The 23,431-nt window shown below is 34.7% G+C and overlaps 1 long non-coding RNA gene across 1 annotated transcript; it reads left to right on the plus strand.

Moving 5' to 3' along the window:
- The first annotated feature begins 220 nt into the window (after window positions 1–220).
- On the plus strand, window positions 221–14,902 carry LOC132057099 (uncharacterized). Its single transcript, XR_009415075.1, has 4 exons — window positions 221–410; window positions 525–841; window positions 14,145–14,673; window positions 14,751–14,902. It is a non-coding gene; the product is annotated as an uncharacterized LOC132057099 (long non-coding RNA).
- The last annotated feature ends 8,529 nt before the right edge of the window (window positions 14,903–23,431 follow it).

Here is a 23,431-nt window from a genome sequence, read left to right on the forward strand (position 1 = left end):
ATAAACAGGTAGTAATGTTTATAATTCCATGGAGAAAGGAGATGAAAGTGTAGGTCAAAGAGACCACATACCACAGAAATATGGTCACCAGCCATCTTTTCCTATCCATGATATGATATGTTAGTTCAACGTTTTGCTCAATTCTTTGTACACGCCTTAGTTGGGGATCTACCGTCAACTTTAACTTTGTGTGTCTCATATCTAGAACTTAGCAAGTGAAATTTAATTTTTCTGTTTTGCTTTTCCCGGCAGTATGTGCTTCTATAATTAGGTTATTATACGTTAATGAATAAGATGGACCCATGACTCGCCCCATGATTTATGCAGCACCGAGGTGATAGTATATGTGTTGTTGTCGTCCAGACACATGTTCTGCTTGATAGTGAACTGCAGACAGCTCATATTAAGAGGTAAGAGAATGAACCTTTTGCTTCCCCATTAAGTTAAAAGTGTTTTTTCAAGTTGCTTTAATTTTAATATTAATGTTCGCGATATTTCATTTATTGAAATTTTGATAATTATAGCATATGAAAGGAGTGGAAGGTTCCTACTGGTCACATTGGCATGTTATTTACGAGGAAATGGTTGCAAGATGGCAACAACATAACGTGACAAAACTGTCAACAAAGTAACTCTTTTTATGTTGAGGTAAAATAATATGCTCTTCTCTTTTCTATTTTTCAATGTAACGATTTCTTATGTGTTAATTGTGTATTACATATACTTCTGATATTGAGTATCTTGAATTTTTCTATCAAAGAGTTCTATAAATAAATAAAAATTCGTTAATCATCGACAAATTTGACTGACTTATAGCTTCCCAAAGGCAAAAATTGATTAGGTAAGGGGTACATAAATGTATTAGTCTATTATTAGGTATTCATCATTTGTAAGGTTCTCAAGATTCAAAAATGAAAGACTGCGGTAACTTCTATTTCGAGTCTTGGTAATTGCTTCATCCCAATGAAAAGCACATGAAGATCTAGCAAATGAATTTTGTGATGCTAGCAAACTTTTCATAGTCATGACTATGCCACTATTGGCAACAGAGACACCAATTGGCATTTTCAAGAAAATGAATATTGAAAAACTTGAAACTAACAGATATAGGGGTGGGCGTTCGGTTGTTCGGTTTGGTTTTTTCAAAGTTCGGTTCGGTATTTCGGTTTTGGGTTTTTTTAAAGTGGAAACCGAACACCGCACCGAATTAGTTCAGTTCGGTATGGTGTTTTGAAGTTCGGTTTGGTTTCAGTTTTCTAATTCGGTTTTTTGGCATTGGTTATGCAATAGTTACCCGTTACTAAATGATTCATGATCAATAGCACCCCGGCTAGCACCGACACTAGCCGCTAAGAAGAATAAAGAATCGGCAAAGATTTAAAGCTGCGGCAAGCATCAAAGCACGCGGCTTAAAGCCCGGCATCGTGCGGCCCGCGACGGCGCGGCGCCGGTCCGGAAATAAAATTAGTACCTTAAAGAGGAAACTAAGTAACAACATGAAGCAAAACAGTAGCACACGGTAAAAACGAGCAACACAAATAACATAAGTTTAAAACAAGTAGCATCCAAACAACACAAATTTCTTAAAATCTAGCTCCAAATACAAAACATTAGCTGTCACAAATTAAGTCTTAAATCCATCGTCTTAACACAATACTAGCAATTACAATTTGGTCCGAAATTCACCAAATTCAAAACATAAGCTTAAATTTGAAGGCGAATTTGCCTCTCTTGTTGACGCTCAAGACATTTCTCAATATGCTTAAACAAGGAACTTGTGTCGGTCCTCTTGGATTATATTTAAGTATCATACTGCATGTCAAGCACCTTACTTTACGCCCTTCTTCATTGTCTTGAACTATCGCAAAGTATTCCTAAACATGTGAATGAGCTTTAGGAGGCATGGTTGAACTTGAACATGATAAGAAGTAAGATAAAACCAAAAGTTAGAATATAACTTTCAAGATAAAAGAACAAAACTACAAAATAAAATATTGAACTTACCACTAGTAGCAAAAAATAGCAAATTGCAATCAAACATCAACAATGCAAGGATCTCTTCCACTATTTGTCATCTCTAAAAATAATTTAATCAAATATGTCATACAACATAAATAAGAATATGATTTTTGCACTAAAACACACAAAAATATATAAAACCTTACCAAGTTCAAGTTTCTCAAGATATTTCAAACTTTCTTCCACACTAACGGGTTTAGTCTCTTCTCTAAGCCAATCTTGAGAACAAATAAGAGATTGCACATATTTAGGAGTTAATAAACTTCTAAATGGATTAAGAATACGCCCACCGGTACTAAATGCACATTCTGATGCCACACTAGAAATCGAAATAGCCAATACATCACGAGCCAACTCTGAAAGAACGGGAAATCTAGGAGCATTTAATTTCCACCAATCTAAGACACTAGAAATCGAAATAGCCAATACATCACGAGCCAACTCTGAAAGAACGGGAAATCTAGGAGCATTTAATTTCCACCAATCTAAGATTGAAAACGCAACACGTTCATCTTCAAGCTCTTGATCTTCACTAATGTATCTATCCAACTCCGATTTAGCACCCGCACACCCAAAATCTTCTTTTTGTTTCTTCAAGTGAAGCTTAGCTCTCAAAGCTTTTTTTTCAAAGAGGTGTCAAAATTAGAAGATACATCAGATGAGCATTGAGATGAAGAAGATGTAGATGGAGATGATTTATGATGAAATTCTCTTGAATAATTTTTTAGATACTGTCCAAACAAAGATTTCATATAATCATACACTCCTTCGCTTACTTTCTTTCCTACTTCCTCATCAAAAAGATCAAACCTATCAAAGGCCTTCTCAAAGTGTTGTCTTTGTATCCAACATCAAGTTGGTGGAATTCCACCTAGTAGGCACATCTAGCTCTAATGATTTAGAATATTCCACCTTTTGAACTTCACAACATTTCTTAAAGTGAGCTCCTCTTGCCGAAGATGATCTAACATACCTTACCATTTGCCTAACACGTTTGACAGAAGCATCAATTTCCTTCAAACCTTCTTGCACAATTAGATTAATTATGTGAGTCATACATCTCACATGAAGATGCTTACAATATATTATATTAGTTTTCCAATTATTTAACTGTTTAGACAATTCTCTAACCGTAACATCGTTGGAAGAAGCATTATCAACAGTAACAATAAAAATCTAATCCAAGTTCCAATAAAGCAAACAATTACCAATAGCCTCTGCCATATGCTCACCCTTATGACTAGTGATAGGGCAAAAATTTAATATTTTTTTATGCAAAACCCAATCTCTATCAATATAGTGGCTTGATCAAACACATATAATTAATTCTTTGCAACGATGTCCATGTCGATTGGTAAGGCAAATTTTTGCTTTTGCTTCTCTAAAAGACTTCTTCAAATCTAGTCTCAATTCATCGTAACGTCCATTACAATCCGCTTATTCTTGTTCTACGGGAAGGAACTTGAAATAAAGGTTGGGCTACTTGCATAAACTTCTTGAAGCCTTCCTTTTCTACAAAGCTAAATGGTAGTTCATCTATAATTATCATCTCAACTAAAGCCCTCTAATTAATTGTTGATCAAATTCCCCACGCGGCTCATGCTCATCCGTAGATGCAAAATTTATCTTTTTCTGAGTGCTAGTTTCAATCTTGTCTTTATATGGTAGGCACCTCAAAGCTATATGTTGTCTCAATCCCGTTGTTCCATTTACAGATGTATTAGTTGCATAAAGATTTTTACAATGTCTACACTTTGCTTTAACAATACCATTTACAACGACCTTATCATAATGCTCCCAAACATCTGATCTAGATTTCATATTCTTTCTTTTCTTTGTTACCTGGGGCTCGATGTCAAGTGAGTTGTCATTGCTATCATCATCGTATTAGGTACGCTATCGCCTGAACCGGCCAAACTTAATCTAGTTTCATCCGCCATCTATAAAAAATTAAAAAAAGAGAAACTATAAGATAAAGCTCTATAACAAGAGAGAGCAAATCAATAAACGTTCGACAGAACCAAGCAAAAAGCAGCAAATATGCAAGAAATTATCCTAAGTCCTAACCCACTGATAATTTAAGAAAATTTAACGAGATAATAGTCAAAATACCCCCCAACGTTTGACCAAAATGCCAACTACACACCTAACCTTTGCGTTGGACCTATTACCCCCCTGATATTTTTTTTTTCAGTATTAAAATGCCCCTTTTTTGCTGATGTGGCAGTCCAGTATGCCAACCCCCAATTATGAAATGGCGCTTGTCCACACGCGCCGCCACGTGTCACATATTTAATTTCAGCCCATTTTTTGACCGGAAGCCGACCCGTAGCCCTAAATTAAATCGCCCCAATTCTTTATTCACAAAAACCTAGCGACCATCCCTAAATTTCACGATAAACACCATTTTCAACCCCAATCTTTGTTTTCATTTTCTCACGTACATATTTTCGTTGCTGTTCATTGTTGTTCATCTAGGAAAGGTTAGTTTCCTTACATTTTTTTTTCTTTCAAAAAATGATACTAGGATTTTGTGCATATTGTTTGAAATGGACTATAAAAAACAAATTTTCATAGTTCCTAATCGTAATCGACACATTTATTATCATATTGTGCATATTGTTTGATTTTTTTTTTTCAAAAAACGATGTAGTCTAGGGTTTTGGCGATTCTTGTGCATATTATTATCATTTTTTGATTCCGTTTGACATTAAGTTGAATTACTTGGTATTGTTTGTTTTTTTATTTTGTATTTAGGTAGTACATGGTCGATTTTGTATATGTAACCTTAAGATGGTACCATGGAGGTGTGTTATACTTAAATAATGGGGAGCCAATATGAAGGTGGGGAAGATTCGATATATTCAATGTCGATGTTGATATGTTGTCTTTTTTTGAGTTGAGAGACTTTATTAAAGAATTAGGATACACAACTACTTGCACATTCGATTAAGCCACCTTATTGTGGCATTTTGGTAGATGTTGATAGTGATGAGGTTATTTTAAATATGACCGTGGGTTTGAATGATGGTGACAACGTGGAGGTTTTTGTCAAGCATAATGTAGTTGATGAAGCGCTTGTTGACCCACCTTTATTAGAATATGTTAGTCATGAGGATAGGGAGGAATCTTGTTCCCCTTTTAATAAAGGTCATAGACGTAGGCCGATGAAAGATGTAGTAATGAAAGGGTTGTTGAGGAGCCCTTAAATTGTCCTAGTGCACCTTTGTCCTTTTCTACTCAAACTTGTGAAAAAACACCTCCTCCTACCTCCTATACACCTGCTGCTACTGCTGAAAACACACCACCCCATTCCTCTTTTACTTCAAATTTTTCTGTTCCATAAAAAACACCTCCTACCTATCCTACACTGCCGTTGCTCTGAAGAACAACACCCCATTCCTCTTTTCCTTGTGCGATACTCGCCGAAAATACGGCAGACCTTCCCCTACACCGTCGTTCATGAAGATCTTAAAGATGTAGGTCCGGTTGGATCGATTCCTTAGATGAGGTTCGATTTCTCAACCGATGATAGTGAACAATCAGGAGATGACATAGAAGGGGAAGGTGAGGATGAATATGCAAGTGAGGTGGCGAGAGGTAAGAGAGTCGAGGGTCGAAAGGAGGATTGAATTTGAAGGAGGAGAAAAAGAAGTGAGAGGCAAAACCCGACAGTGAGAGAGGTTCCAAACAGTCAAGCCGGTGTGGATCTAGGATTTGATGAAACTAGAATAGGTAAGGTTAGTCTTGAGGGTAGGTTAGGAGGTGATGAACCTTACATTGATAGTTCGGTGATGATAGCTTTGAAATAGATGAGGATGAGGGTTGGGATGATGAAGAGGACATTGAATCTCATTGGGGTAAATGCTGCCAAGAAGACAAAGGTTTACAAGAAGGAAGAATGATAAGAACAAAATCATTCATGACCCCACTCGCCAAGAAAGTGTATGGTTGGGTATGGTCTTTAAAGATGTTGATGAGTTTAGGAGGCTTGAAGTAACAAAATATCTTTGTTAGGGAAAAGGGTTAAAGTAGAAAAGTGGGTGAATGAGCTTCACAGGTTAGGGTGAGGTGCAAGGATGGTTGTCCATGGTTATTGTATGCTAGGCTTGATAAAACCCGAGATGATTTCCAAATTAAAACTTACATTCCAAAGCATACTTGCCTCAAAAGTCAGTAGAAACTACTTGTGTAATGCCAAGTTTATTGTCGAGACTTATAGAAAGAGAATAGCTGAAGACCAAACATTAAAGTTGTTCAAATTGCAAGAGCTAATTAGGACAAAGTTTAATCTTCATGTTGGTAAGACCACGAGTTAGAAGAGCAAGAGCAAAAATGCGAAAGAAATCATGGGAGATCACATTCAGGAGTTTGGAAAAATCCTTGACTACGGGGATGAATTGTTAAGGACTAATCCCTGGTTCCACTTGTGTAGTTAAACTTGCCGAACCAAATCTCGATAGTAGGCTCCGTTTTTTGAGCTTTTATATCTGTTTTGATGCTTTGAAGAAAGCATTTCGAAGACCGTAGAAAATGTATTGGTTTAGATGGTTGTTTTACTCAGTGGGTTTGTAGAGGACGGTTGTTGGTAGCTGTGTGTAAAGATGGTAATAACCAAATGTTGCCTCTGGCATGGGCTGTGGTGGAGTATGAAAACAAGAGCACTTGGACTTGGTTTATCAGAATTTTGAAGGAAGATTTGGCACTTGGAGATGGGACACATTTAACATTGATAACGTATATGCGAAGGTATGTACACTAGAGATTTGTTGCAATTTTTTTTTCATGAAAAGTCATGTGTTTTCATCTATACTAACTGCTACTATTTCAGGGACTATTTGTTGCTATTCAACAAAACTAGTACCTGTTGAAAAAGAACCAAGAGGGAAGACCTAGAAAAGCCAAGCAAGAGAGAAATAATCATGACATTTGAAGTTCATGCTTCATGTGTTACGTGTAATGACAACTAGTGCACCACCCACTTTAAAAGAGGAAGAGGAAGTGGCACTAGTGCACCATATAAAAGTGCCCAGAGTAATGGGAATGGGTGTTTTCCGTGCAGAAAATGGGTTCAAAACAGTTAATGTGAGTGCCTTAATACGCACAAGTGTTCTTTTATGTGTTGTTTCCATTACTAAGTGTTATTTTATGTGTTGTTTCCATTACTAACTCCTTGGTATAATTTGCGTGAACAGCCTGGCATGTCAAGCCGAGGATTGTGTCAACTAGTAAAGCAAAGGTGACCAGATCAAATAGCTACTACCGGTGACATTGGCTACAAGCCAAGTGCAAATAGTAAGCCGAAAATGGAGAGGCAATGAAGCAATCACAACCGGAAACTACAAGAGATACAGGAGAAAATGACAAAAGGTAGAGGTAAATCAGCAAACCCAAGCCAAGAAAGCACCTGTTCACAGTCCAAGCAGCCATGGAAAATATAATTATGATGAAAATGTCCCTGCAGTTCTTCAATGTACACATTTATGGATTGACATTTTAGTATTTTGTCTTGTTCGTTTAATCAAAACAACATATTAGTATTTTGTCTTGTTCGTTTAATCAAAACAACATTTTAGTATTTTGTCTTGTTCGTTTAATCAAAACAACACTACGGTACACCATGTTGTTTAACGTGTTCCAATTCCATTTCACTTGACATAGGCATTAGAACGTGTACAAATTCAGCAAAGGGCATGAATTTAATATGGTCAACAAAGACGATTAAAGGCACTAAATACGACATGGTCGAGACCATTAAATGGCACTAAATCCAACATGGTCAAGGACCATTAAATGGCCTAATAATTCGGTTGAATGCGAATTGCCCTTCTTTTGGGGTGGTCTTTAAATTTTGCCCTTCATATTTGAAATCTTTAAATTTTGCCCTTCGCTAAATCCCATAGGTTTCAGGTTCGAACCCCCACACAGTCAAAATTTTAAAAAAAAAATTCGCAAGGCAAAGTTTAAATTTCGCTATGCCCCCGCACATACGATTGTGAAGGAATTAGCAAAGTTATGCGGACCGGCATACTTATGCCTTATGGGCAGACTTGACATAAGTATGCGGTTAAAGATAACTTTGATAATTCCTTCATAAGTTTATCCGGATCAAGATAAAAGTTTGCCCGTTAAAAAGTATGCCCCCATCGGCATAAACTTGTTAAGGATTTACCAAACTTATGCTTAGATGGGGGCATACTTATGCCTTATGGCAAACTTTGCCTTGAAGCATATATATGTATTTTTTCAAGCATATATACCAAAGTTACATGGAAAAGTATTATGCTACAACCAAATGTCCATCCCGTATACAAATTCACACTTTGGTGGCAATACAAGGTAGATTAGCAATCGTTGATAGACTTGTAAATATTTTCCCATCTTCGTAGGCGGACCCAAGAAATATTTTCCCATCTTTATTTTGAATGCTCCATCACAAAAGGATTGTGGTACTTGATTGTTGGTATGGTACACTAGAAGAATAGGTGGGCAAGATGAAATCACATGGATCTCACACATTGCTAGACACAAATCAAGCCTTTCGCTCCATTACTGCTGCATTTTGGTATGCTAGTGGCATTGGTTTGGAGAGAAAGGAACCTACTCGCATTTCAAAATACTCGCTTTCTTCCCGATAGACTCGCAGAGAGATTGCACAACATATTCACATCAAGGCAGGAACAATTTCAAATGGCGAGAGAGCTCTTTGCTTTATGAATTGCTATCCTTAGCTAAGTGTAGTTGATTAAAGCTCGGGCCGTTGTTTTTTTAATGTAATAGTTGCTCCTAGTTTGACTTATACAAGTTAGTGAGTAGGAATTTTACCATGTACAGTTGAAGGTCGGCTTCAACTTTGTCATACAAGTTTTTTGGATGGAATAAAATAGACTTTCAACCAAAAAAAAAAAAAGTTTGCCTTATAAGGCAAAGTTTAAATTTTATATGCCCACCTAAATGAGACTTTTAGTTATGTTTAACTAAAAGAAGTCAGAGGGGGCATTGCCTTGAGGACGGACTTTTAGTTATGCGGATCCGGCATAACTTTAACTTTTTCTTAAAGATTGTATCTTTGGATCCGGCATACACTCCCCTAGTCCGCCTTGCGAAATTATTTTTTTATTTTATGCTTGAGCGGGGTTCGAACCCGAATTTCATGTATTCGCTCATCTTTCCAAGCAAAGGGCAAAATTTAAAGACCACAAATATGAAGGGCAAAATTTAAAGACCACAAATTTGAGTGGCAAAATTTAAAGACCACCCCAAACGAAGGGCAATCCGTGCAAAAAAATGTTGAAACGATCTATATAACACAACATACACACACACCCCATATCACACATTCACCACACTAAACTACAACAACAACATCAACGTGCAACCAGTAGCAAGCACAACAAACACAACAACTAGTGCACCAGCAGCAGAGCACAACAAACACAACAACATATAACATCTACATCATACCAAAAGAAGATGCTAGCTTTCTTTGTGAAAAAGTTAACCGTTCTTACGTGCAAACCGATGATTTTCTAAGTTTTTTTATATTTGTTATTATTATTTGATTTACGTGAAAACCGACGATGTAAACTTTCTTTTTTGTTCATTGAAGATACTTCCACATGAACATCATGACATTTTCAACGACAACAACGCATGCCGTGTTAAAAGTATCAAGATGACACAGTTCGCAAGATGACGTTGAATTGGGAAAAAAGCTCGTTTTATGCCAAGGGTGGAAAGGCATTTATAGATTCAAAAGGTTTGAAAGAGGGAGACACACTAGAGATTTGGGTGTGTAAATGTGAGTGTGGAGATGGCATAGGATTTCATGTATTTAAAAGAGATAGAGATCATAAATATTGATTAGTAGATCTCTATTATTCAATTGTCTATGTTTAACATGTCCATGTATGCTACTATTTTGATTAAGACAATGATTAATGTTATGTGGATGTGATTTTGATTTTAATTTTAATTTCGGATAAATACTTCAAAACACCTTAACATCAAACTTCTTCATTCATACATGATAAAATAGATGTATATGTTAGAAAATTTGCCATAACAAAAGGCAAACAAAACATAACATAAGCCGAGACACTACCACCACTACCACTATCTATGGCAATTTGATTTTTCCATTGTTTGAATTGCCACTACGGAATACAAAACTTATGAACACAACAACAACACAAACAACAAAACAAAAAATGAAATTCCTATGGAACCTACCCCTTTAGTCTTCCTTGTGTCTTCTTTTTTTGGTCCCATCAACCTCGACCAAACCCATGTCAACACTAACCGAATTATTATCGTTAGTAGTGATCTCATCCAATTCCATCTTCAAACTCCGATATTGCACCAATTCCTTCTCTAAATCTCTAATTTTGTTAACCAATTTTGGGAGGATAAATTTTGATCTTGGATCAACTTCATCTCTGTCCTCCAAAAAAAACTTGCATTTTTGAGCACGAAAAATAGCAAAACGAGCATAATTTTACAAATTTAATTTTTCAATAAATCAAAAAATGGGAGCAAGACCATACACCATAATAGGGACAAGACCCGGTATCTTCTTCCGGGGTTGTTTTTAGACCAAGAAGTTTGCATTTGCAACAAATTCCGTGTTGACATTGGACCACGGTTCTAAGCATAGGATCACTCTCATCCATACACAATCGACCAAGGTCAATTTTTTCCATAACAAACCTAAGAAATGAAAAATGACTAAATATGAGCAAGAATCACTCAAGAAATTTAAAACAATAAATTTCACATGAACGAAAATTTAAAGAGAAATAAATGAGAAATAAACCCTAGCTAACGAACCTCTTTCCAACGATTGGAGCGATTAAGGTGTTGATTTTTAGAGGTATAACGATTGGAGTGGTTGAAGTTATGGAGCTGTTTGCTTTTTTGACAAAAAAATGGAGATGGGTATTAAATGGGTGAAGAAGAAGATGAAGTAGCCGTTTGGGTGTAAAAATGGAGGGAGTTCAAATTAATCTACATGGCATCTACGTGGCAGTCCAGTTGGCGCTCCAAAACACGTCACATGCTCTTTTTTAAGGCTATAACGCGCCACCGAGCGGTGGTGTATTCACGCTCTTGTCCACATCGGCAAAAAAGGGCATTTTAATGCGAAAAAAAAATTCAGGGGGGTAATAGGTCCAACGCAAAGGTTAGGTGTGTAGTTGGCATTTTGGTCAAACGTTGGGGGGTATTTTGACTATTATCTCAAAATTTAACAAATCTGAAAAAATACCACAGCAAAATACCACAACAAATCTGAAAAAATACCATAGCATTTTTACAAACTTAGATATTGACATACCCATTTCTCTACGATATATTGAGGGAATTTATTGAGATTACAAACTTGGGGAAATTGTCACTACCGTCTTGTACAAGTTAAAACTTGGGGAAATTGAAATTTCGTCTGAATAAGAAATTAAGAATGTAAAGACACTGGTTTGTGGGAGCCTAAAAATGAGAAATTATAAGAAGGAAATAAAATTACCTTAAGTTTGTGGGAGCAGAAACACTGGTTCACTGGTTTGGGAGCAGAAACGCTGGGTTGATTGTGGAAGAAGAGCTGAAGCATTTGTGGAAGAAGAGCTGAAGCAGTGAAGAGGAATTGAGGAAATGACGTTAAAGCTGAAGCAGTGGACTAGGGTTGATTTACTAATTACTAGTGAAATGAATTTGGGCTTGGATAATTAATTTGGGCCTGATAGGAGTGGACTGAGACGATATCTGTTGTGATTCATGGAAGTAATGATATTGATATATATTATATATTGGTATAAAAAAAATATTATATTAAATTTTCGGTTAAACCGAAAAATCGAAAATTCGAAACCGAACACCGAATTTGCTATTTAAAAAAACCGGAACCGAACCAAAACACCGAAACACCGAAAATTGAAAAACCGAATTCATTCGGTTCGGTTTTTCGGTTTTCGGTATTTATGCCCACCTCTAAACAGATACCTGGGTAACTCTGCTATTATTCATTTATTTGAACTTCTTAACTTTTGAAATTCTATTCACTAAAGTATTTTTTTTTTTTTATGACATGGGAACCCGTAGCCGCTACCCTTCGGATGCGCACAGGGTAAACCCAGCTTCTGTGTAATAGCTCGCAAACCACACAGGAGAGGTAACTCGCACTAGGCAAGCCCCGTGCGACGAGCTCGACCCAAGAAGACAAACCCCCATTGTCGTAGGCGGGGGTTTTTTCGAACCGAGCTCCATTATGAAAACGTTCAACCAATGACTACCCTTGCGGATATCTTTCTGTACCTCATTATTTTTGGTCTTTGCCATCAGTTGGAGTTACCTTTTCTATATTAGCTATATTTACATCTTGCAAGTAATAACATGTTTTCCCTATAGCCTGCCAGGAGTAGGATAGCAGACACTTTACTTGATCTAACTTATCCTTTACCTAATGTAGGCATGGAATTTATGTGCTAGCTTTTATCTGCTAACTGCTCATTGGAGGACGTTAAATAGTCTTATGAGGTGAGTATATAACAACTATGGACAGATAATGAAGAAATATTCTAAGATAAACCTTCGAGTGATATGGTAATTGAATTTTTTCATTTTTTTTTAGCTTTTATCTTTTCCGAGTAATATTTATCTTGCGTAGTAAGTTGTCTGCCTACATAATATGATTCAAATAGATGTGTACTTACGAATATACTTTATGATTGCCATCTGTAGATACGAACTTTACACAAAAGGCGACTTTTTTTTATTAAACCATGTAAGAGTTAAATCTGCTGGATAGCCATACGATATATATCTGTAGATACTTAGAATTTTACACAAAAGACGACTTTTCCAATGAAATCATGTAAGAATATTATCCATTTATTTTTCATCTTTCTTCTCCATATCAAAGTGTTCTACCAGTAAGAGCTGGTGCTTTTTAGTGCCACTTTCTAATTATGTCCTCCACTCAAATATCATTGAATAGTGTCTTTCTTGATTTCTTCCTAACTGGTTTTGCAACTTAAAAGAAGACAAAGATTCCTCCTCCTCCTTACATACTTCTTGGAGAATACCTTAGTTTTCCTCTTGAAATTAACTTACACTACGACGCTCTCCATTATTTGCAAGCTAAATGTTCATAAATGCTGGAGTATATTTCTTTAACAAGGAGATCCACTAAGGCTGTTGGTACTGTTTTTCCAGACTCAGTATATCTCCAAATATGAGGATATCTCCTGTACACGAGAATCTGACGTGCCTTTCTTTTTGAACTTCATAGTAGTACCTAATTCAGTTTTGTTTCTAACTGAACCATTGTTGCGACAATTTATGTATTATTACTTGCCGAGAAGTTGTACGACATCAACAATAACATACCCAGTGAAATCTCACAACTGGGGTTTAGGGAGGGTATTGTGTACGCAGACCTTACCTGTACCTTTGGGAGGTAGAGAGGTTGTTTCCGTGCAGAATTTGTTGTTAGGATTAAATAATAAGATATAACAACTTAATATAACTAATTATGAGGGTAACGAAAACAAGATATAACTGGTAAGAATTTCAGAAGTAGAATCTTTTGGTCAGCTGTGAATAGAAGGCTGGGAAGGGAGGTACGCAAAAGCCTTGCCTGAGAAGACTAACGTATGAAAAATGATGGAAGTGGAAGTAAGAAATGACTATGAAACTTTTAGTTTCTAGATATACATCTCTAGATGCTACTATATATCCTAAAAAGTCCAGAAGGAGGGCCTAAAATTTGTTTCTGCTGGTGCTTGTAATTTTTCTACTTTACTGTCACATTTAAATGATACATTGATTTAGGCAGAAAACTTAAACATTGTATGACAGAGAACATTTAAAGTCCTGTTGCATGATTCAAATTTCTTTCACTTATATGGTCTCTTGGCACATGATTTGAGAAGTTAATTATGGATCCTAAAGTCTATCTGCAGCTGATAGAATCGGGCTTCTTTCAGTTTTTGCTTCTCAGATCTTTGCCACTAATTCATTAATTTGTTCTTGAGTTTGTTCAGTTTTATTTTCCGTCTCTAACTTAGTTTATTGATTAAGCTATCCAAGCTGTCCGATCTAAACATGGTAGCTTATTGTTTGAACCATTTCAGACTGCTGGAAAAGGTTGGGTTGCGGAGATGTTGGAAGTGGCTACTTGGCTGAACTGAGTCGAACCAAATGTTACTTTGCTATGGAAGTCACAGATAAAGTATCTTTAGCTAGCCGCCACGAAGCTTCTTCGTGCTCAGACCAAAAGAGAAATTTTACAATCCCTTGATCATCTTTTTCTTCCATCACTCTACAGACACTTAACTGATCAGTTCTCATTTTTGATCATGGATTCTACCCTGGAGGGGATCTCCACACTCTTACGCAGAGACAGCCAAGCAAACATTTTTCTGAAGAAGCGGTGAAGTATAACCTCCTTTCAGTCTTTGGAGTATGATTTTCCTATTGATACTTTCTGAGTGCCACGTCCAAATTCCAAATGCTCAGTAAGACCAAAAACTTCAAACTCAACTGCTGTTGTCTCTTGTGGATAGACTTGATGACACAATTAGAACTCTCTGGTAGTTGGGCAAGCGATTGCATTAGCGGTGGTGGGTTAGCGTTATCTTGTGTCTCGCAAGAAATTTAACAGTTGACATGGACTTGATATAATCAATTCGAAACATGTGTTGCATTTATTTGCTTGGTATGAAAATTAATACGAAGAGTTTTTTTTTTCTTTCTATTTGATGACCCCTCTAATAAATTTCTTTGTTCATGATATTTTGCTGAACAAGCATGACGATCTACAAATTGCCTATTGTACATAGTGATGTTGGATCCAAATCCAATGATTCATGTATACAGCTCTTATTTGTATCAACATTAGTACTTTCGGCTCTCTTTTTTTTTTTGCCTCTGCGTATCTGCTTGGTAGTCGATCGAAGCCAATCATCTCAATTGTATAAAGTCTAGAACGAGTATTCTATTAGATATCAATTCTGGAGTTAACAAGGCGTATTTACTAACAATGGAGCAATGTGGCATACCAAAGTGCAATCCCTCTTATAGTTACAAGAGGTTGAATTATAGCAAGTATACAATGACTTCTTTGCAATGTTCAAATTCTTATGTAAATGACATTTAATTTTGCAGTGTCTCGACTTATTGTTGTTCAACAATTAACCCCGGAGGATGATGTCTGAAGAGTAGTCACATGGAGTTTAGAATGGTGAATTGACTATGAAATGAAGAACTACAGACATTGACACGGAAGCGAAGCTGTGTGCTGGTGCCATTTGTATAGAAAAGTAGACTTTTTTTTTACTTTTTCTAAATCTATACAAAACAAACTCAAACACTTCAATGTGAAAGTTGTGGAAAAGATTTGTACTTTTTATTGTTTGTCTGAGAGTTGATGATATTCCTGTAACTAAAATTGTCTACTATTCTTCCTATAACTTGAACTCCTATCATTAGGCTCAAAGTCTTCATCTATGTTATTGGGCCCGTGCTGCCGCTAAGGGTGTCAACGGTTCAAGCTAACGGTTTTAACGTGCCGGACGGTTAAACGCGGGCCGACCGAACCGAGCCCAGTAGAACGGTTAACGGTATTCGGTTAACGGTAAACCGATTAACGATTCGGTTAACGTTTAATTGTATATCGGTCCGGTTCAATATTTTAGGAACCGGAACGGTTAAACTAAAACCGAGAACGGACAGTTAAGCGGTTTAGGTGAAAATTTAAAAAAAAAAAAAAAAAAAAATAGCCGTTGGGCCAGTTAATGGGCCGTTTAGCGGTCCATTTGCAAAAATGGCCGTTGCCAAACAAGCCATTTTGTTAATTTTTGGCCCCCCATTTTTTTTTTTTTTTTAACACTTTAACCCATCCCCCACCCTTTATATAAACCTTCTTCATTTTCATTTTAATTCACACCAATTCACTCTTCTTCATCTTTCTCTCAAATCTCAATCTCTCAATTATAATTATTTTGCAATAACTAGCCACAAAGTCTTATTATAGTTTCAACTTTCAATTATTAATTTTGCAATTATAATATTGTTGGTGGAGTTGGTGATTTTGCAACAATCAAAAGTAGCTTTGGTGGATTTGCAATTCTAGCCGCCTTGACTTTTTGAAATTAATCGGCAATTTGGTACCTTCGTTCAACTCTATCTTTATTTTTCGCAATTTAATTTACGCAATTTAATTTACGCAATTTAATTTGTTGTAATTTATTTTCTTGTGATTTATTTGATTGTGATTTAAATTAATTCTATTTAATAATGTCAAAGAGATTAAGACGTGGTGTCGGTAGTAGTAGTCGTATTGTTAGAGAGGTGCGCTTAATGAGGAAACATTTGTGGAAGAAACACCTAATGTAGGTATTGATGTTGGTGGAAATAATCCACTTTTAGGTCATGAGGCAATGCAACAACATTTTACCGACACTTTTAATGAAGACTTAAATGATGATGATGAAACACACACCCCTGAAAATCCCATAGGAGATACATGTCCTGCACAATCACATACACAAGACAAACCGCCTAGAACTCGTAAGCCAACGACTAAAATTTGGAAATTTATGACTAAGAATAGGGAAAGCCAATCGGCTACATGTAACATATGTGGACAAGTATTTAGTTTTAAGCAAGGAAGCTGGTAAGGATGGTGGAACGGGTACACTAAATTCTCATATGAGAACCAAACATATGGATGCTTGGGGAGAGCAAACGGGTTCAAATGTGGGGGGATTCAAATGACGATAGACCCACGAACCGGTAGAAATTTTAAGTATGACAAGAAAAAAGACGCGTAGAAATAGCTAAAATGGTAGCTTATGATTGTTTACCATTTTCCTTTCCCTCGGGTTTGGGGTTTGTTACTTACATTCAACGTTGTTATAATCCGTTATTTGAGGGTATTCCTAGAAGTACTTGTAGAGCCGATGTTATAGATTTGTTTAAAAAATATAGATTTTATTTGCGCCACGTATTTAATTCTTTAAATTGTAATGTTTGTCTTACCGCCGATTTGGGTCTTAGTATTAACCATTTAGATTTTTTTTGCTATTACATGTCATTGGGTTGATGACAAGCCGGGTTATGCAAAAAAGAATTATAGCTTTTTATATGACGAAGGAAAAGGTCGTCACGATGGAAAATTTTTAGCCGATTCAATGTCTACTATTATGAGATTTTTTAACATTTATAGAAAAACACTTTGTATTGCTTTAGATATTGCTTCTAATAATACAAAGGCAGTTGGTCTTTTAAAAAAAGAAATAAACCCTCCTCTAAAAAATATTTTTCATGTAAGATGTAGTTGTCACATTTTAAATTTAATTGTTAAAGATGGTCTTGAGCATTTTGATGATTACGTTCAAAAAGTTAGAAATCTTTGTTGCGTTTCTTTTTGTAATGCTAATAGGGGAAGAATTAGAGATTTTAAGAATGCTTGTGTGGAAAATAACCTTAGACCTAGGAAAATTCAAATAGAAATTGAGACTAGGTGGAACTACACTTACATTATGCTACTGACAAGCATATGAGTATAGGATTCCCATACAACAAGTTCACAACAAATATAATACCGATAGTCAGGATTGGTTAAATTTTATGCATTGGGAAGATGTTAAAGAATGTATTGAACTCTTAGAAAATTTTAATAATGCAACTCTTGCTTTTTCTAGACAATTTTATCCCACGGTAACAGGAATTTTAGCCTACTTAGCGGAAATAGCTAGAGTTTTACAAGAGTATAAACATAAACCCGATTATCAAGTGGCTATTTTTGAAATAATAATCAAATTTAAGAAGTATTTTTTCCCATCCCAACTTTATTTATATTGGGTTCCCTTTTAAATCCTTGTTTAAAACTGTCTTATACTAAAAATTTGGTTAGTCAAATTTATACATTTTTAGAAATTGAAGCGGGAACTCAACCATCTTTAGCTGAAGCCGAACTCGCTATTGATGATGAGTTTAGAAAAGTTTTTACTCATTATTCTAGTTTGGAAGAACGTACGGCACCGTTGCTCCACGCCTACTACTTCTCAAAGTAGCAAAAAGGGCTTGTCGGGTTTAAAAGTTTTACATTCACGACCAACTTCTTCTTACTGCAAACTTTGATGAATATAACTTTTATTTGATGCACCCAAATGTAGATATCAACCAAGCTGGATGAGGTGGACGTCTTAGCATGGTGGAAGAAGTACAAGGCAAGCTATCCCGTACTTTCAAGAATGGCTCGAGATATCCTTACGGTTCAAGTATCAACCGTGGCTTCGGAGAGCGCATTTAGCCAAGGAAGACTGACAAATTGGAGACCATAGACATTCATTATCCGGCTTTAGCTTGCAAGTACTAGTGTGCATTCGAGATTGGATTAGATCGGAGCGACGACCAAAACTCGAAGCGGAGGAAGGCGAAGAGGAAGAAATTGAAGATTTGATAGCTAGTGGACCGGACCAAATGGAAGACTTTGAAGATATTTCCATGACCGAATATGATGTGGGGAAATTAACGAAATGGTTCAAAATTGGTGATTTTATTATTCTACTATTTTTGTACAACTCATGTATTATTTGCAAGTTAAAAAAAAAAATACAACTTGCAAATAAATGTTATCCAAGAATGAATAAAAATATGGCTCATTGAGCTTACTTCTATTTACTTGTGTTCATATTTTTACTTTTATTAAGTTAGGAATATACCTAAAATATACTAAGAATATACTTATAAGTATATTAAGTTATATAGTATACTTAAACATATATAAGTATATATAGTATATACTATATATAAGTATATATAGTATATAAGTAAGTATATATAGTATATGTAAGTTATACATATATATGTATAACTTAATATATATATAGTATATATATTAAGTTATACATATATTTAGTATATATATTAAGTATATATAGTATATATAGTATATATGTATATATAGTATATATATTAAGTTATACCTATATATAAGTATATATAGTATATATAGTATATATATTAAGTTATCACATATTTAGTAAATAGAGAAAAGACATCATTTCCCCCTGGAACTTGGCAGCAAAACTCACTTTAGCAACTAAACTTAACTGGTAATTATTTACCCCCTAAACAACTTAGCGATAATTATTTACCCCCCTTAACGGTGACGTGGCAAGAAAGTGTACTCAATCTCTTAAAAGCGCGTGGGAGGAAAAAATAAACACTAAAAGTGATCCCAAGCATGTCTGATGTCATCTTCTAATTGGATGATATATTAAGATTTTCTTAATATTTTATTTTCTATTTTAAATTAACTTTTTCCTTTTCTTTCTTATTCTTTTCCCTTCTCTTTCAAGTTTTACTTCAACATGTTCCCACTATTTTTTCTTCTTCTTTGTTTCTTTGTATATAGATTTAATTTATGGGTTTGATTTGACACAAATAAAGAGATTAAATTTGTTGAGTTAACAAACCCGGCTCAAATTCGACCACATGTGAAGCTTAGTCATTCAAATGCATAAAGTTGACATTTGCATAAAATTGACATTTGCTTTGTTCTTTGTGTTGGTTTCTCTCTCTAGTGTTGTTCGGGTTTTGTTATTAAGCTCTAGTTACTTTAATTTCTTATTACATATTCAAGGAACAATCTTCGGAGGCTGTCTCAAAATTACAATTCTTGTCTTCCAACAAAATATTATTGTTATCAATTGAATGCGTAATGTCGAAGAAAAGGGGGGGGACAGGTCGCTACTATTGTTATTTGTGTTAACAATAACAATGACAATTGTTATTGTTATTCAAACGGTGGATTTGGAATTATGGGTTGCATTGTCTTAGTTGAATTCATACTTATGTTAATTGTTGTTAATTTGTAAGCGAGATTAAGCATGTGAGTTGGAACATTATCTGCATAAGAAGATTAAAATGCAAGCTCGATAGGAGGCATACTTTCTTAGAAATCAAAGTGAATATCTTTGGAGAAATGAGACTTTTAGTTATATTTAGTTATCATAGGATCCAGAGACTTTTTAGTTGTGTTTAACTAAAAGTACGTCGGACAAGGTCTTTTAGTTATGTTTAGTTATCGGGTCTATATTGGACTTTTAGTTGTGTTTAACTAAAAGTCTCAGAAAACGAACTTTTAGTTATGTTTAGTTATGCAAACCTGTTCTCATATCGTTTCTTATATTCTTTGTATTATGTATCTAAACCAACCACATATGCAACATCAATAATTATGTGTTCAATACCAAGTTATTAGTATTAGGAAAACTTAATACATTGATCAGTGGTGATTTTCGAGTTGAGAGGAGTTGAGTATTTTGGAAAGGAAAGCATCAACGATAGAGGAAATAACAAAGAAAATATGAAAATGCGGGATTATTATATCCTTGAATGCTTATTGCTTGGGTTGCATTGTCTCTGTTGAATTCATACTTATGTTAATTGTTGTTAATTTTAAAAACGTTTACGAAGATTAAGCATGTGAGTTGGAACATTTATGTCTTAAGAAGATTAAAATGCCAGCTATCCGAGGCATACTTTCTTAGAAATGCAAAATTGAATATCTTGGAGAGAGTCATTTTTAGTTATATTTAGTTATCGGATCCGTGACTTTTAGTTGTGTTTAACTAAAAAAACTGGAGAGAAATGAACATTTTAAGTTATGTTTAGTTATCCATCAAAAGACTTTTAGTTGTGTTTAACTAAAAGTACGCATAAAATCAAGATTCAATACATTTTTTTAGTTATGTTTAGTTATGCTCTCATAAAATCGTTCTCATATCGTTTCTTATATTCTTTGATATTAACAGTTATTAGTATTAGGAAAACTTAATACATTGATACGTGTGGTGATTTTCGGGTTCAAGAGGAGTTGAGTATTTTGGAAAGGAAAGCATCAACGATAGAGGAAATAACAAAAGAAAATATGAAAATGTAGGAGTTAGCCGGATATCCTTGAATGCTTATTGTTTGGGCTCCAGCCTCTTTTGAAAGTTAATTATTTATTAGATTAGCTCATTGGTGGAGGAGAAATGAATCTACTCACTCCCTATGACTTCTCTACTTAAAGAACAAATGTAATGGAAGTGACTTACAATGAAACGTCTTGCTTGCTCCAAGGATAGTTGTATTTACCGTTCTTTGGAATTTGTTTATGGCATTGCTAAAGAAGGCAGTTAATGTACTTGCCTACGATATCCTAATGAAATTGTGTGTATATGAAGGCTTGACCTAATCAATTTCTTGTTTGACACCTTAAGCGGTGAAGTTCTGTGATGTAATACGGTGGACTTCGACTTCAATATGGTGGTGGTGGTGTTCTTCAATAATGAAGAAATCACAATGCGGTGGGGTGGGGGTGGAGGGCGGAAGAAGGTGGGCGGCGGCGGTGTTGGTGGCGGGGCGGCGGTGTTGGTGAGAATGAGGAGAAAGTAGAAGAAAGAGAAAAAATAATAAAAGAAAAATAAAAAATGAAGAGTTGGTAATTTTTGACGTGGCAATGATGTGGCAATGACGTGGCGCGAGTGTAATACACTCATTTGGTCCGAATGCCGCTAAGGGGGTAAATAATTATCGGTTAAGTTGTTTAGGGGGGTAAATAATTACCAGTTAAGTTTAGTTGCTAAAGTGAGTTTTGCTGCCAAGTTCCAGGGGGAAATGATGTCTTTTCTCTAGTATATATATTAAGTTATACATATATTTAGTATATATATTAAGTATATATAGTATATATAGTATATATGTATATATAGTATATATATTAAGTTATACCTATATATAAGTATATATAGTATATATAGTATATATATTAAGTTATCCACATATTTAGTATATATATTAAGTTATATATATATTTAGTATATATATTAATATATATAGTTATACACATATTTAGTATATATATTAAGTATATATAGTATATATAGTATATATATATATATTAAGTTATACATATATATAGTATATATATATTAAGTTATACATATATATAAGTATATATAGTATATAATATATATATATTAAGTTATACATATATATAAGTATATATATTATACATATATTTAGTATATATAGTATATATAGTATATATATATATATATTAAGTTATACCTATATATAAGTATATATAGTATATAGTATATATATATACATATATATAGTATATATATTAAGTTATCCACATATTTAGTATATATATTAAGTATATATATATATATGTATATATATTAAGTTATACATATATTTAGTATATATATTGAGTTATACATATATATAGTATATATATTAAGTTATACATATATATAAGTATATGTAGTATATAAGTATATATATATATATATTAAGTTATACATATATATAAGTATATGTAAGTTATACATATATATGTATACGAAAAACACTATTACGTATTCTTGAGAAACTTAACATTTGTTAGGTACATTAGTCGGTAAATATTTAAACTTTAATTATAAAGTTGTATAACATATGTAAATATACCTACAATATACAAATAAATACTATAATATATATATATAATACAAAAAAAAAAAAAAAACATATTTTAAACACTCCAAACCGGACGGTTCCGGTTTAGAGTTTAAAACCGTAAACCGAGCAGGTTAAGCCGGGCAGGTTAAGCGATTCGGTTTTTTAATCGGAACGGCGGTTCCTAACAGTTCCATAACCGGTTCCGGTTGGAACCGGTTGACACCCTTAGCTGCCGCCATATAGTTCATAGAGAAACCACTCAATGTACCATAAGAACAACAATAAAATAATGAATGATGTCATCTTAAAAAAGGACTCACTTTATCTCAATAAGAAGACTTGCCAGGAAAGGACTTCTTAAGCACAGAAAAATACTTATTTCGCACAGTGTCATCTTTTAATTTAGATGGGGCATCTTAACCCGATTTAAAGAACCATTTCCAAAAACAATGATTCCAGTTGCAGAAAATTAGAAAATAAGTTTCCTAATGATTTTCGACATTAATATGCTTCAAAAATGTCGAAACAGATCTAGAACTTAAAGACCCATTTTGAACAGTTTTTGCAAATTTTGCAAATAAGAAGGTACAGATAAACGAAAGCTCTGATGCCAAAATGTAAGACATTACAAAGCAATAGCGCAGCGAAAAAAGAATGGAGTACATCCGGCCATTATTTCGGAATCATCGTCGCGTCGGTTTTCAACTCCGGTGATTCTTCTAAGCACTCAACCCTCACTCTTTAGATGGTATGAAGTTTTTAAAGAAGTTGTGCTTAGGGACCCTTGAACCAGTTATATGTATATATAGTAGTTCCCCATCAAGAACAGTTCCGGAAGAAACTGCCATAGTAGCAGTTCTCTTAGTGGTTATGGGCAAGTATGTTTACATGGTAGTTATCAAGTTAGTAATGGTTG

This window comes from Lycium ferocissimum, chromosome 1 (assembly GCF_029784015.1).
Source record: "Lycium ferocissimum isolate CSIRO_LF1 chromosome 1, AGI_CSIRO_Lferr_CH_V1, whole genome shotgun sequence".
Lineage (NCBI taxonomy): Eukaryota > Viridiplantae > Streptophyta > Magnoliopsida > Solanales > Solanaceae > Lycium > Lycium ferocissimum.